The sequence below is a fragment of the Lepisma saccharinum genome, chromosome 1 (assembly GCF_977018435.1).
Source record: "Lepisma saccharinum chromosome 1, izLepSacc3.1, whole genome shotgun sequence".
Classification (NCBI taxonomy): domain Eukaryota; kingdom Metazoa; phylum Arthropoda; class Insecta; order Zygentoma; family Lepismatidae; genus Lepisma; species Lepisma saccharinum.
This window is the reverse complement of record NC_139229.1, coordinates 76,284,299-76,297,082: the sequence shown is the minus strand read 5'-3', so window position 1 is coordinate 76,297,082 and position 12,784 is coordinate 76,284,299. Positions and strand designations below refer to the sequence as shown.

At 40.5% G+C, this 12,784-nt stretch overlaps 1 protein-coding gene across 1 annotated transcript in view; it reads right to left on the bottom strand.

Annotated features, from left to right (window-relative positions):
* Nucleotides 1-12,784, bottom strand: part of LOC145996749 (uncharacterized) — a 470,158-nt gene that overhangs the window by 452,619 nt on the left and 4,755 nt on the right. The gene's annotated exons all lie outside the window — the stretch shown is intronic.

The following is a 12,784-nucleotide window of genomic DNA, read 5'->3' as shown; positions in this document are numbered from 1 at the left end:
TGGAAATTATCGTTTAAATCGAAGAGGATTACTAAAAAAAATGGGAACACACTTAGCGTAAAAATTACGGGAAAAACTTCCTCGTTTCATAAGCTCTCCAAAACGATACAAATGTTGTCAACTGGCACACGGGTTGGGGGAAAAATATGATTAAAAAGCGGAGAAGGCGCGTTGTAGACCTCTTTGTAAAGTGAAAAGAAGTTGTCCGTTGTGAGAAATAAAGGAACGAAAATGAGTGAAATAATCATGTTATTTACAATTCTCATGATTCCAGGTTGTCACAATTAACTGTTACGAAAACTACAAACCCTGTTCAAATTGCCTCCCCGGTTACGTATGCAAGCACGCAGCCTGCGGCGTACTTCAGACACAGTCACTCGCGTTGACACTCTGTCTCTTATGTATTGGGCGGCTGTCACAATTCTCTATCTCAACTCTTCTTGGGAATCCACTGATGTACTGTAGACTAACTCTTTCAAGTGACCCCAAATGTAAAAGTCGCATGGCGTCAAATCCGGACTCCTCGCACGCCAGGGGGTAGGGCCGCCTCGACCAATCCATCGCATGGAATAATTGTCGTCCAGCCACTGTCGCACACCCAGGAAATAGTGAGCTGGGTAGCCATCATGTTGGTAAATCATACCCCTTTTTGTGGCGAGCGGCACATCCTCCAGCAGCGTCGTCAATCCAGTAGTCACCCTTAGTTTTCGTAGGTAATGCCGTTTACGTTTTGTGGCAGATAGAATGGCCCCATCAAATGATTGTGGATGATTCCCATTTAGCGAGAATTTTCTCTGGTGAGCCTTTTCTTTACATTTTCTGGGGTTATGACCCTTAGGGGACCAAAAATGCCCATTATGAAAATTCGTAATACCATCGCGGTCGAATTTGGATTCGTCCATCCACAGAATTCTTGTCAGATGATGGGGGTCTACAAAGCACCTTCTCCGCTTTTTATTCAGATTTTTCCCCAACTCGTGTGCCAGTTGACAACATTTGTATCGTTTTGGAGAGCTTATGAAACGAGGAAGTTTTTTCCGTAATTTTTACGCTAAGTGTGTTACCATTTTTTTGAGTAATCCTCTTCGATTTAAACGATAATATCCAAATTTCTTCATGCTCCAATGACTGTTTCCTTCTGTGGGTATGGGAATTTTGAGCATGCATTTTTTCCCCAGTAGTCACTCATTCGTCAGCTGTTAGCAACATGTGGATTAAGTGCCCAGGGTGTAGTAGTTTTTCACAACTTGGTCGCAAGTCGGAATATGTCACGAAAATCTACAAACTGCAATAACTCGAAACCCATTGATTTCCGACCCCCGGTGCATAGGGTCAAATTTGTTGCAAATGTGCTCTAGTATTACCCCTTTCCAGGAATAGGTCGAATTACCAATCACCCTATATATTGATGCTTGTGCCTCCTTTCCCATATTTCTTCTCAACAAAAACAGCTCCTAAAGTGGAAATGTTAACTGGGGAGCCTTTGGGTTACCTTAGAGGATACTCCTGTGGTTTAACATGGTGACAACGAAATAACTGGGGGAGGGATGCTTTGCGAAAATTAGCTGTGGGTTCTATCCCCCGTATCTCACCTCACTTCGAGCACTGAACAACAACAATAAATCATGGAACATATTTCTACATTGTACATAATATGAAAAGACGATTTGTCTCCATTCGCTATTAGCCTTTGTGGGCATCGTCGCCTTGAAATCAAGTAGTTCCGGGTTCGATACCCGGTGGAGGCACATAGTGGTTCGGATCCCACTTTAAACTGTAGGTCCAGTCCCGATTAGTCTTACTGTGCGCAAACTGGACTTAAGACACCAAAACAACCAACCAACTATTAGCCTTTGTATCATTCCATGTCAAATCAATCAATAAAATAATATTTTTGAACGTTTAGGATTCACATATTTAAGATTTTTGGGCTCCTAGTTTTTGAGTTATTAACTTTCAAAAAAGCAAAAAATCCAAAAATTTTACGACATTTTGAAATCTTAAAATAGCTGTAGATCAAAAACTGTTTGACCTAAAGAACTCAAATTGATGTCATTCTCTTCTGCTTTTAATGAGCTTTAATATGAACATGACTGTGCTGTTTGAATTTTGTAATTTTTCAGAAACCCGAAAAACTTTTTTTGAAAATCTCAAAAACACCCCTTTTAATTTATTTATTTTTTAAAAAAGACATCAATTGACTATTTGGGTGCAGTATTTCATAATGGGACGGACATGGGTTCCTATGGAAATTACTGTTTTTGTATTGTAATGTGTGTGTGAAATTTACTAAATTTGTGAGTGGTTGATGTTGAAGTCTTCATATTAGTCTATTTTATAATTCTTGGACTACAAATAATATGAAAATACCTAAAATTTATCACTTTTAATATTAGATAAGCAAATTGAAAAAGGGACGAGGGGAAATCATTAAATAACAGCAATATTATAATATTATTCTAAAGTTCATGGAGATTTATGCACAACGAAAATTGTATTTCTGGACTCAAAATGGTTTCTTAGTAACACTCCACAAAGATGTAGTGACGATCAAACAATATACGTCTGCGCACTAGCTCGTACAACATGGCTCCCTGTAGAAAAGCAACGAAGTGTTATTCGCTTTTTGTGGTCAGTGGGAGTGAAACCTTCTGCAATCTACACCAGAATGAAAGTTCAGTACGCCGACAATTTTTTTTAAGTCAGAGGAAAGTGTATGAACGAGTGGAAAGATTTAAAGACGGAAGATGAAATATCACTGATGAACACCAGAGTGGGTGGCTAGTTTGCGTGGCAACTGAAGCAGTGAAACAGCAGATCGACCAGCAAATCCGTTAATTTAGAACACTCTCTCCAGACTTGAACCTTCCTTCTGCTGTAGGTTTCAGAAGGTTTCACTCCCATAATAAAATTCTGGACTAAAATAGTCAATTTATGTCTTCAAAACATATATTTTTTAACAAAAAAAATTGAAAGGGGTATTTTTGAGATAAAAAAAAAGAATGCTTTTTCGGGTTTCTGAAAAATTACAAAATTCAAACAGCACAGTCATGTTGCATTTCAAATTAAATCTCATGAAAAGCAGAAGAGAATGACACGAATTTGAGCTCTTTAGGTCAAATAGTTTTTGATCTGCTGCTATTTTAAGATTTCAAAATGCCGTAAAATTTTTGGGATTTTTGCTTTTTTTGAAAGTGAATAACTCAAAAACTAAGAGCCCACAAAATCTGAAATTTGGCAGTTTTACTGGTACTACTACTGTACCAGAAATGATCAATTTCTGAGATGTCAAGGTTCAGACCATTGGTTGATTTGACATGGAATGACCCCCTTTTTAAATATATACAATTGTTCTTTTGGCGACCTGTGCACGCAGAATGGTCATCGTAACATGCTACGAAGCTAGAGGTGCCAGACTCGAACCCTGGTCAAGGCGTGGATGTATCGTTGCGTTTGTCTCATCAGCACTTCTTTCTGCTTTAATTGCTTTTAATCAAATAACCTTCACTCTCATACTTTACACACTTACACATAATCGAAACTACGCACACATAAAATCACCAAACAAAATATACAACATGAGAACACGTCCACACAACGTCACATTTTAAGTACTGAACTCATAACACCATCTCAGTCAAACAGACGTACTAAAACACACTGCATATCTAAGAAAATGTACACAAAACAAATATCATATTAACAAACTTTGTAAACCGGGTTTGTTCCGGACTACCGATCAACTCAGGTACCAGATCCTGTGTATTACGTAACTTGCAGGACTGTACCTATATGTATTCTTCGAAGAAAACGATATTCCGTGGAAAAGAGCTTTCTGGTCTTTTTAGGTACCAGAACATAAGCGCATACTCCCGAATGAATCCGGTCTTCCGGTGGTTCCCCCCCTTCTTTTCATCACCATTTCGTCGGTTCATCATTCATTGGCGTTGTCACGATTAATCAATGAAGCAGAAAAGCGACATAAAATAACCAAAATAGAGCAATTGCTCATTAACTAGCATTAATAATATTTTTTACATTAAAAAGCATCACGAACAATCTAATCTCTCTCTGGTTTATTTAGCATCATATAAGATTTAGTTACGAAATTGGTACAGAGTTTTCTTTCCAAGTTGTGCTCTCGTTTTACAACATATACGTACTTCGATCAATTTCTAAATTTTAGTTACATTAGCATGTAATATGTTAGATAAGTCATAATCTCGTACTCTTTTAGTGTGCTATATAGCATATAATAATAATAATAACAATAACAATAAAATAAGCTTGCTTTAACCCATTGTGTATTATAAAAATCAAAACGTTTATTTTTTTCTGTGAAATAGACATTGAGCCCCTTGCAGTAAGCTCTGCATCTCAACAACATCTCTACAATCTAGATCATAGCGCTACCTATGAGCGGAAGAGACAAAGAAACCACTCTAAAGAGACAAGGAAACAAAACAGAAAGAGTGATACAGAGAAATAAAGAGACAGAGAGAGAAAGTGTATGTGGTATGTTAATCACAGTGGCGTATACTGAGTTCAAGATCTGGGCTATATCACTGTCACGTGGTCCTAGGCTATGAATAGAAATAAGTTTACCAAGTCCTAAGAAATTAGGTTGCCAACTCATAGGAAATCTGGTTGCCAACTCATAAAAAATCAGGTTGCCAACTCATAAGAAATCAGATTGCCAACTCCAGAATCTCCATCATCTCACCGATATGAATAATTTTGATTACAATTTCTGATCGATTTTTCTCCTGTGTTTTATTCTCTAAACTCCAGGCTTCGCAGATAGCCTAACTAGCCTAGAAAATACGCTCCTGGTTAATCAGTAACCAGGACAAAATCGTGGAATGAAAATATAACAAGAGAAATAAGCAAACAAGAAAATACATCCTAACACGGCTGCATGAAGACGAAAATATAAAAAAGCAAAACAGAAATGTGAAGAAGGACTAGGAATAAAAAGAAAGAATTGACCTTGCCTGTGGGTGTCCATGAGTTATTTTTGTTCTTTATAATGTTAATACCAGGGTGGCCTCTGAGGGAAGGGAGGTGAAGAGAATTCCCTCCTCTGGTTTCTACATACCCCTCTGCTTGGCAATTTTCACTTTTGGGTGGGGAACTACATAATATGTATATAATATTCCAATGCTTCAAGGATGGTCACTAGAAATCACCGCCCTCCATCCACTGGAAAATTTTCAAATAGCACGACGTATCCAATACAACAACAAGTGCAGTATTTAAGGTACATTATTGTTGAATGATATAAGGTAAAAAAAAAAAGGTAAAGCCTTACCCTGTGCTTTGCACCACGCCATGAAGGCGTATAGGGGGTGTGGAGTTATGGCCTCTGCACGCTTTCTTGATCACGGCCGAAGGTGGGGGTGATGTGATCAGCACCACGCCCCTGGTCGCCTTTACCTTCCAGAGTTTCCTCCAGGTACCCACTTTATACGACGCTGGGTCGGCGCCGAAGCAGCTTGAACAGGTGGAAAAAATCCCGGTTCTCCCCGGCCGGAGATCGAACCCGGGTCTCTCGGACGGGAGCCAGACGCCCAAACGACTTTTTTTAAAGAATGCACTGAGCTACCGCGGCTCGCATGAATTTACAAATGTGGAACCGAGGAAAGAATATCTAGTGAAGAACTCCTTCCCCCACCCCCCCTCAATGTGAATATTGTGCAGTGAACAGATATAGTAATCAGAATTGGACATAGCCTATATTAAAATATAAGATACAAATCATAAATGTTTTGGTTTGATTTTTTGTGTATCAAGTTGCTAAGTCCGAATTTGAGTTTGTGGTTATTGCGTCATGCATTTAATTACTCCATCCTCATTGCCGCGATTAACCTACATTCGTATACAGGGTGTCTTAAAAGTAGTTGCGCAAACTGACACAGGTAAAAGTACACGATAATGGAAGCAAAAAAGTTTCAGTTAACATGGATCTGCAAACGAGCTGTTTTCGAGATAATTGCGAGTGTGTGGTTACAAGCCACCACTGACTTCATTTTTGTAAACGTCGTCCTAGTTGGTAAAATGTACTCCTCGTTGCTGTAAGGTTCCATTTTCACTAAGCAGTACAGCACAACTGACGTGACTCCCACAGTAAGATTAGACTGTGTACTGATTGTATCCATCCTGTTTGATTACAACGCCACCTCTCGAAAAAGTTCTGTTTTGTAAACAAAGAGCAAACCTCGGACCGCGCAAGGAGTAATGCACTCGGTTTTTACAAAATACAATGAATGACGGGTTGTAACCACACATTCGCACACATTATTAGCATTTTACCAACTAGAACAACGTTTACAAACAATGAAGTCAGTGGCGGCTTGTAATCACACATTCGCGATTATCTCGAAAACGGCTCGTTTGCAGACCCATGTATACTGAGACTTTTTTGCTTGTATTATCGTGTACTTTCACCTGTGTCAGTTTGCGCTATTACTTATGAGACACCCTGTATATGTGACGTAAATTTACTATAACGCAAGTAAATGTACCTGTTCCGCTCATCAGTATTAACACGTTTGATTGATTGATTTGGTTTATTTTGTCTCGCTTTCCTGCCACTTTTGGCTAATTGCGAAGATGAGGATGAGTCATGATACAATTAAGTTGGTGAAGGAACAAACATAAACACACATGCCCAGGCGTGGATTCGAACCCGGGATCTCTGACGTCGTAGAGCGCTGTGCTAAACCACTTCGTCATTGAGGTCGGTGCTGTCAGATTCAAGGACGACATGGTGACGGCGGCACGTTTCGGAAGCGGAGAATTTTCTTTCCGTCGCTCGCAGTAAGCGAAAATCGCCTCGGAGGCAAAGACTTTCGCTTCGTTTCGTCTCGCCTCCGTTTTGAGGTCCGCTGAGTCAGCCACAGTACAGATTAGGGATAGCCACACAATACGTATAACGGATATCCGGATTTCCAATTATCATAAATCATTTTCGGATGCAACGAATAATTCTGATATCCTGATAATCTGAGTATGCGGAGAGTACGCATATTCGGATAATCCCAATATCCAGATAATTCGGATATCCGGAAAGAACACATTTGTAGAAAATCTGAACAGTGAAATACGAAACTAGCGAACAAAAGAGCATGTGGGTAAAGTATAAACGATAATACTCTGCGGATTATGCACACATACGATATCCTGACATTTCGGATAATCCCAAATATCCGGATAATCCGAACATCAGGTATCCGGATAATTTTGATATCCAGATAATTCTGATATCCGCATAATTTGGATATCCTGATAATTATGATATCCGGATAATTTGGATATCCGGATAATTCTGATATCTGGATAATTCTGATATCCGCATAATTTGGATATCCTGATAATTATGATATCCGGATAATTTGGATATCCGGATAATTCTGATATCCAGATAATCAGACCAATTCGGATATCCGGTTAACCCGTAAATTCGGATATTTGTAATCCGGATAGAAAATTATCCGATATCCGGATTTGACCATCCCTAGACACATCGCACAGGAGTCATCGGGAGTCGAGCGCGGGGCCCTACCGAAAACAATTTGCTGATGAGTTGCTGACTACGTCAACCCTACCCTTCCCTCGAATCGAAAGCAAGACACTTGAAAATCAGGAGACTCTGAAGTGCCGTGAAGAACTCCCATCTGCCCTACAAAAAAAAACAAAAAAAACAGTGCTTTTTTCGTTCCGATCGTAAACAAAAGAGTTTCGCACTGCTTCCATTCATCTCCCGCGCGAGAAACAACGGGGCGGAAGGGGGAGGGGAGGCAGGCTCCCCGTTTAGCATCTGTTAAATTCTCTTCAGCCCTCCCGCTATCTCAACCCATTGTCAGAATGTGGAACGGAGGTTCAGTCAAAACTGTCTTGAAAGAGGCGGAGAACGAGGACAAGGGGACCCGCGATAATTATGTAACAACTTTTTGCACTTAGGGGACCTACCCCTTCCCTCCCCCCGCTGCCACCGCCGTGTCTCTTTCCGTTTGCGAGGCGGAAGGCGGTTTTTTTCCCCAGAAAGTGTCACTTGCTTCATTTTCTCCACGCTCTTATGTGCACTTGTGCGGTACCGTGTGCGCATGCGCCGTAACTCATAAAATGTGTCGTTGACATTCGCTCTCTTGTCATCTTCTCCGAAGCGTGTGCTTTCAATTTGTCGTAACGGGCCTCTCTCTCTCTCTCTCTCTCTCTCTCTCTCTCTCTCTCTCTCTCTCTCTCTCTCTCTCTCCCTCTCTCTCCCTCTCTTTCCCAATTTTTTACCGCTCCCCTTTTTTATTTTATTCGTCTCCCATTCTTTCTGCTGGAGGGACTGCTTGCGGTTAACAATGGATGGTAAGCAGCCACCATAGCAGTATAAGCAGTGTTGCCACCATAGGCGTGCGAACAGGGGGGAGGGGTGCTGTTGCCCCATTCCTAATACTCTCACTTAGAAATTTTGTGTAGAGAAATATTATTACTGTTATTAAACAATAAGATTGCCTTAAAAAGAAGTATTTTCAAGCCGACGAAATTTTCAAACAACTACAGTGCATTTATTTCCTATGTACAGTAAAACCTCGTTAATCCGGACTAATGGGGGGGATAAGTTGACCTGTTTAACGAAAGTCCGGATTAACTTAAATAACCTAAAAAACAGTAGAAAGTGCATTAAAACTCCGTTTATAGCAACAAAACACGTTTATTATGGTGTATTTAAAGGGCATAGGCCTAAATACACTATACAGTACAGTACAAAGTCTGCGGGAAACAGAATTTCATCAGTGGTTGGCTGCCTTTTCTTTGGGAAATTCTCTTGTTGACTTCTAGCCATATTTAAAACCTTGCATTCTGCTTTTTTCTTTTTTTCCTTCCTTTTGACTTTTGCCTGTCTGGATTAAGCGAAGTCCGGCTTATCGGGGTCCGGATTAACGAGATTTTACTGTAAATACTTGCAATTAAGACTCACGCATTTTATTCGTTAGCCTAGTTGTGTTACACCTATGGGGTCGTGGAATAAATTGCTCACACATTGGAAATGAATGTGTAGTTGTCTTGAATCTGCTGTATGACATCATGTTTGTATGAAAATTAGTCTGAACCACACAGAAGGAAAATAAAAGGGGGAGGGAAACAGATAACTTTTGTGCCACCGAAGCTGGAATTATTCCTCCGAGATGTAAGTTTTGCTCACAAACTTTCCGGCTCTATCAGACAGGTCCAAAAAACAGCCTTGAAGTATGGTCTTGTCGGAAGTGACGTAACCTAGTGCAATTCGAGAGCCAAGTACACGAGCAATTGAGTCCATAGGGCGCAGCAGGCGAGATTGTAGAACTGTGCACTCGTTGTTCTTTTGTTTCTAATCGTGGAAGACGAAAGTCAAAGATGTTGGTTGTAGTTCTTTTAATGTGTTGTATTGTAAGTACAAGAACTTCTTAAAATGCTATGTAAAGTCTATGGTGAAAGACAAGTGTATAAAACGCGGGGAAACTATGTGTTCTTAGTTTTGTCTATCGATCGTATTTGGCGCTGAAGTCGAAGTGTAATTCGAAAGATTTCCGCCACCAGTAAAAGACTTTGACACTGAACAGCGAGACCGTTCTCGTATCATGCTCGCTTCAAGTACGGTCTTTAACCCTTCCTATCTGGAAAACGAACGGACCATGGTGGAATTCAACTACCAGCTAACTGTAGACCAGGCGAACGAGAACAAGTCTTTGCGCAAGTAGTGACGCGAGATGGCTCCACCAATGAACAATGAGAGGAACGGGATTGCGTAATGGACGACTGGAGTTACCCGCTTTCCCTACTTCGCTCTGCAGCATTGCAAACTTTTGAAAAGAATAATACCGTACGCACATTGCAAACGGACCGTATTTTTGTCTCCAGGTCCGTACGCTTGGTTTAAGAATTTCTTATGGAAATATTAGGGATAAAACAGCAAGTGTAAAATTTTGACAAGCCGTACATTTAGTGTACGGACTATGTTTGTACCGTACGGTTGGCAATGCTGCGCTTTCATCACTCGATTTCGCTCCTCTTCCTCCTCTGCCGCTATGCGCGGCCCTGCTCCACAGTTAGCTGGGACAGGGTATAGGTTTGGGGTGGCGTGGAGATTAAGGGGCGGACAAACAATTCGGACACCTGAACTGCCTTTCCTCCTTCTTCTTGTTGCCTAGTGACTTCAGTTAAGACATATTATATGTCACATGACAGGTTAATCAGTTTAAAATGAAAGAGCCAAAATTTATCTCCCTTACCCTTTTCTGTATGAAGGTCACCTCACCCTCTACAAGTATAGACACTCACCTGTAAGAAACAAAAGAGAAGCTTCATTAAAAACCAGCTGTATTTAAACAGCGCAACAGTTTCGATAAAGACTATGCAGGTAATAAAGTTATGAATGTATGAACATGTGTTAATATGTAATTTATGCTTCTAATTGAGCTTCCAATGAGCGTAGCCAAATGCTTAGCGCTCTTGCCTTTCGTGAGGTCGGTCAGGGTTCGATTTCCGATGGGAACACCAGACAACTGGGGAGATACTTGAAGAAGCAGAGGGCTCAGGTCTTGTCTCAAAAGCCAGAAAACAGTGGCGATGGTACGTGATACGCTGACCACGTGTCACACAATGGGAAAGGCACTTTTAACGCCTGGCCGTCGGAGGGAGGCTGTATTTGTATCATTGCATGAACATATGTGCCTATTTGGGGGAGGGGGAGCACTTTCTGCCTCTTCAAAAGACTTCCCTCTCAATATTAGCTCTCAGTTAAGTTCTTATAAAATTAAATTAATAGAGAAAAATACAGCAAATATGAAAACAAAATTGGTAACATTTCTTCCTCTAAATTGTGTATTAACTTAGTAGATAATATCAGTGAGGGTGCTAACACAGTGATTCTCAAAGTGTGAGCCGCTGTGGCTGTCTTACAGGGACGCCGCGAAATGTTCCAATGCATTCAATCAATGATATGATATGATATATATGATATGATTGTTCCAAATATATATATAGTACTTTTACAATAAAATGTTTCTGAATTTGATATATGTATTTTACTTTTAACTTAAGACATGGAAACTCTACACTAATTGAGCCTTGCAAGTGTTAGATAGGTTTTTGAAACACTAAGGACGCTGTGAAACAAAAAAGTTTGGGAATCCCTGTTTAACACAAAGGGTTGTTAGCAACTAAAAGCGCAGGAGGAAGGTGACCAACAAAACAGATAAGTAAACAAAGAACGATTTTCTTCTTCATAATAGCACTTTCTTTCTTTTGGCGGAGGCAATGAAGAGCTATTATACTCTGAATGAGCTACTAGCTTTGTCGTTATCTATGACAAGAAAGATGTATCTTGTCTCCTTCTTTGAACTTGAAGAATGGATTGTGAAACATGTTAATACTGCTACCACATAATAAACAGCCGCTAAGGAAGAACTTGCAGTTAAGAAGCTTGAAACATAATTACAATGCTCTTAAACCTGCACAAATACAAACATCCCGCAAAAATGCAAAATAAAAATTATTCGCAAGTTCTGTCTGAAGAGTTTGAGTTTTGCATTAAATCCACTTTATGCACATAAAGGTTAATTGGGACTGGACCTACAGTTGAAAGTAAGATCCGAACCACTATGTGACTCTACCGGGTATCGAACCCGGAACTCCTTGATTTATTTAATTTATTTCGCTTTTCTTCTACTTTTGGATAATCTCGACGATAAGAAGAGATGGGCGAAGGAACCATCACAAACATACAGGCACGACACAACACGAACCCCACAGAGGACTATACTGTATGTGAGTCCAGACGCCAGAGTCTCGCAAGTCTTCAAAATGCAGTCCAGGGTGTAGTACTTGCAGGAGATGTTGGTATTTGAGTGTCTCCAGAAAGGGTCACCCTTTAAACCGCGTGAACAACTTGATTACAATGTGAAGACGTTACCACTACGCTCACGGATTGCCATTGTGTTTAACATCAAGGCTAGGGGGAGAAGAACTTGAGTTTTCAGAAACTTTCAAGCTCTGGTTATGAATTTTAGATGTTAGAAAGAAGTTACTACCTCCTTACATCCAAAGCCCTCCTGCGTTGTTGGAAGGAATGATACGTGTACATTATCCACAGTTTCTCTAATACCAGCCATCACCACAACAGAGAGTGCAATCCCCACACATCAGCAACTCCCATGCAGACGATTTGTTCTACTTGACCCCCTAGAATCCCCTAAAACCAAAGAGTGGATTTCTGGCACGAGGACATTTCCTGAAGATATGCAAAGAGAGTTTGATAGGAGTTCTTGATGGCGCTGGGACAATGTAGTGGCTGGTTTGTTGGTCGCATCAGAATAGGTTGCTTTCATTGGCGACCGCCAGAAATCCCTAGATGATTCTGATCCTAGAGAGGACGTGCGCGGCCTAACTGTGGTATTCCCTAGTGAGGCGCCGCTCTATGACCTCTCCCCAGGTGGGGTGTTGTGCATACTGATCAGTAGGCGCAGAAACACAAGGGGGCGTCCTAAAAACTGAATGAGGTTAGAATGTTATATCTTGTATGATTGAAGATCTGCCCCCACGAAGCATCCTCGTCAGCAAAAGTAAAAATTCCTTCCTCGTAAGCATAGGCGTAACTTGGTGGGGGCAAGAGGGCTTGCCTCCACAAAAAATTCAGGTTTATTAAGATTTTACAAGTTATGGAACTTTTGTTAACATCTGAGAACTGGGGAGCAAATTAATAAAGAGTAAAATCTGTGCGATTTCGCAAATGTGACACTTATTTAGCAAATAA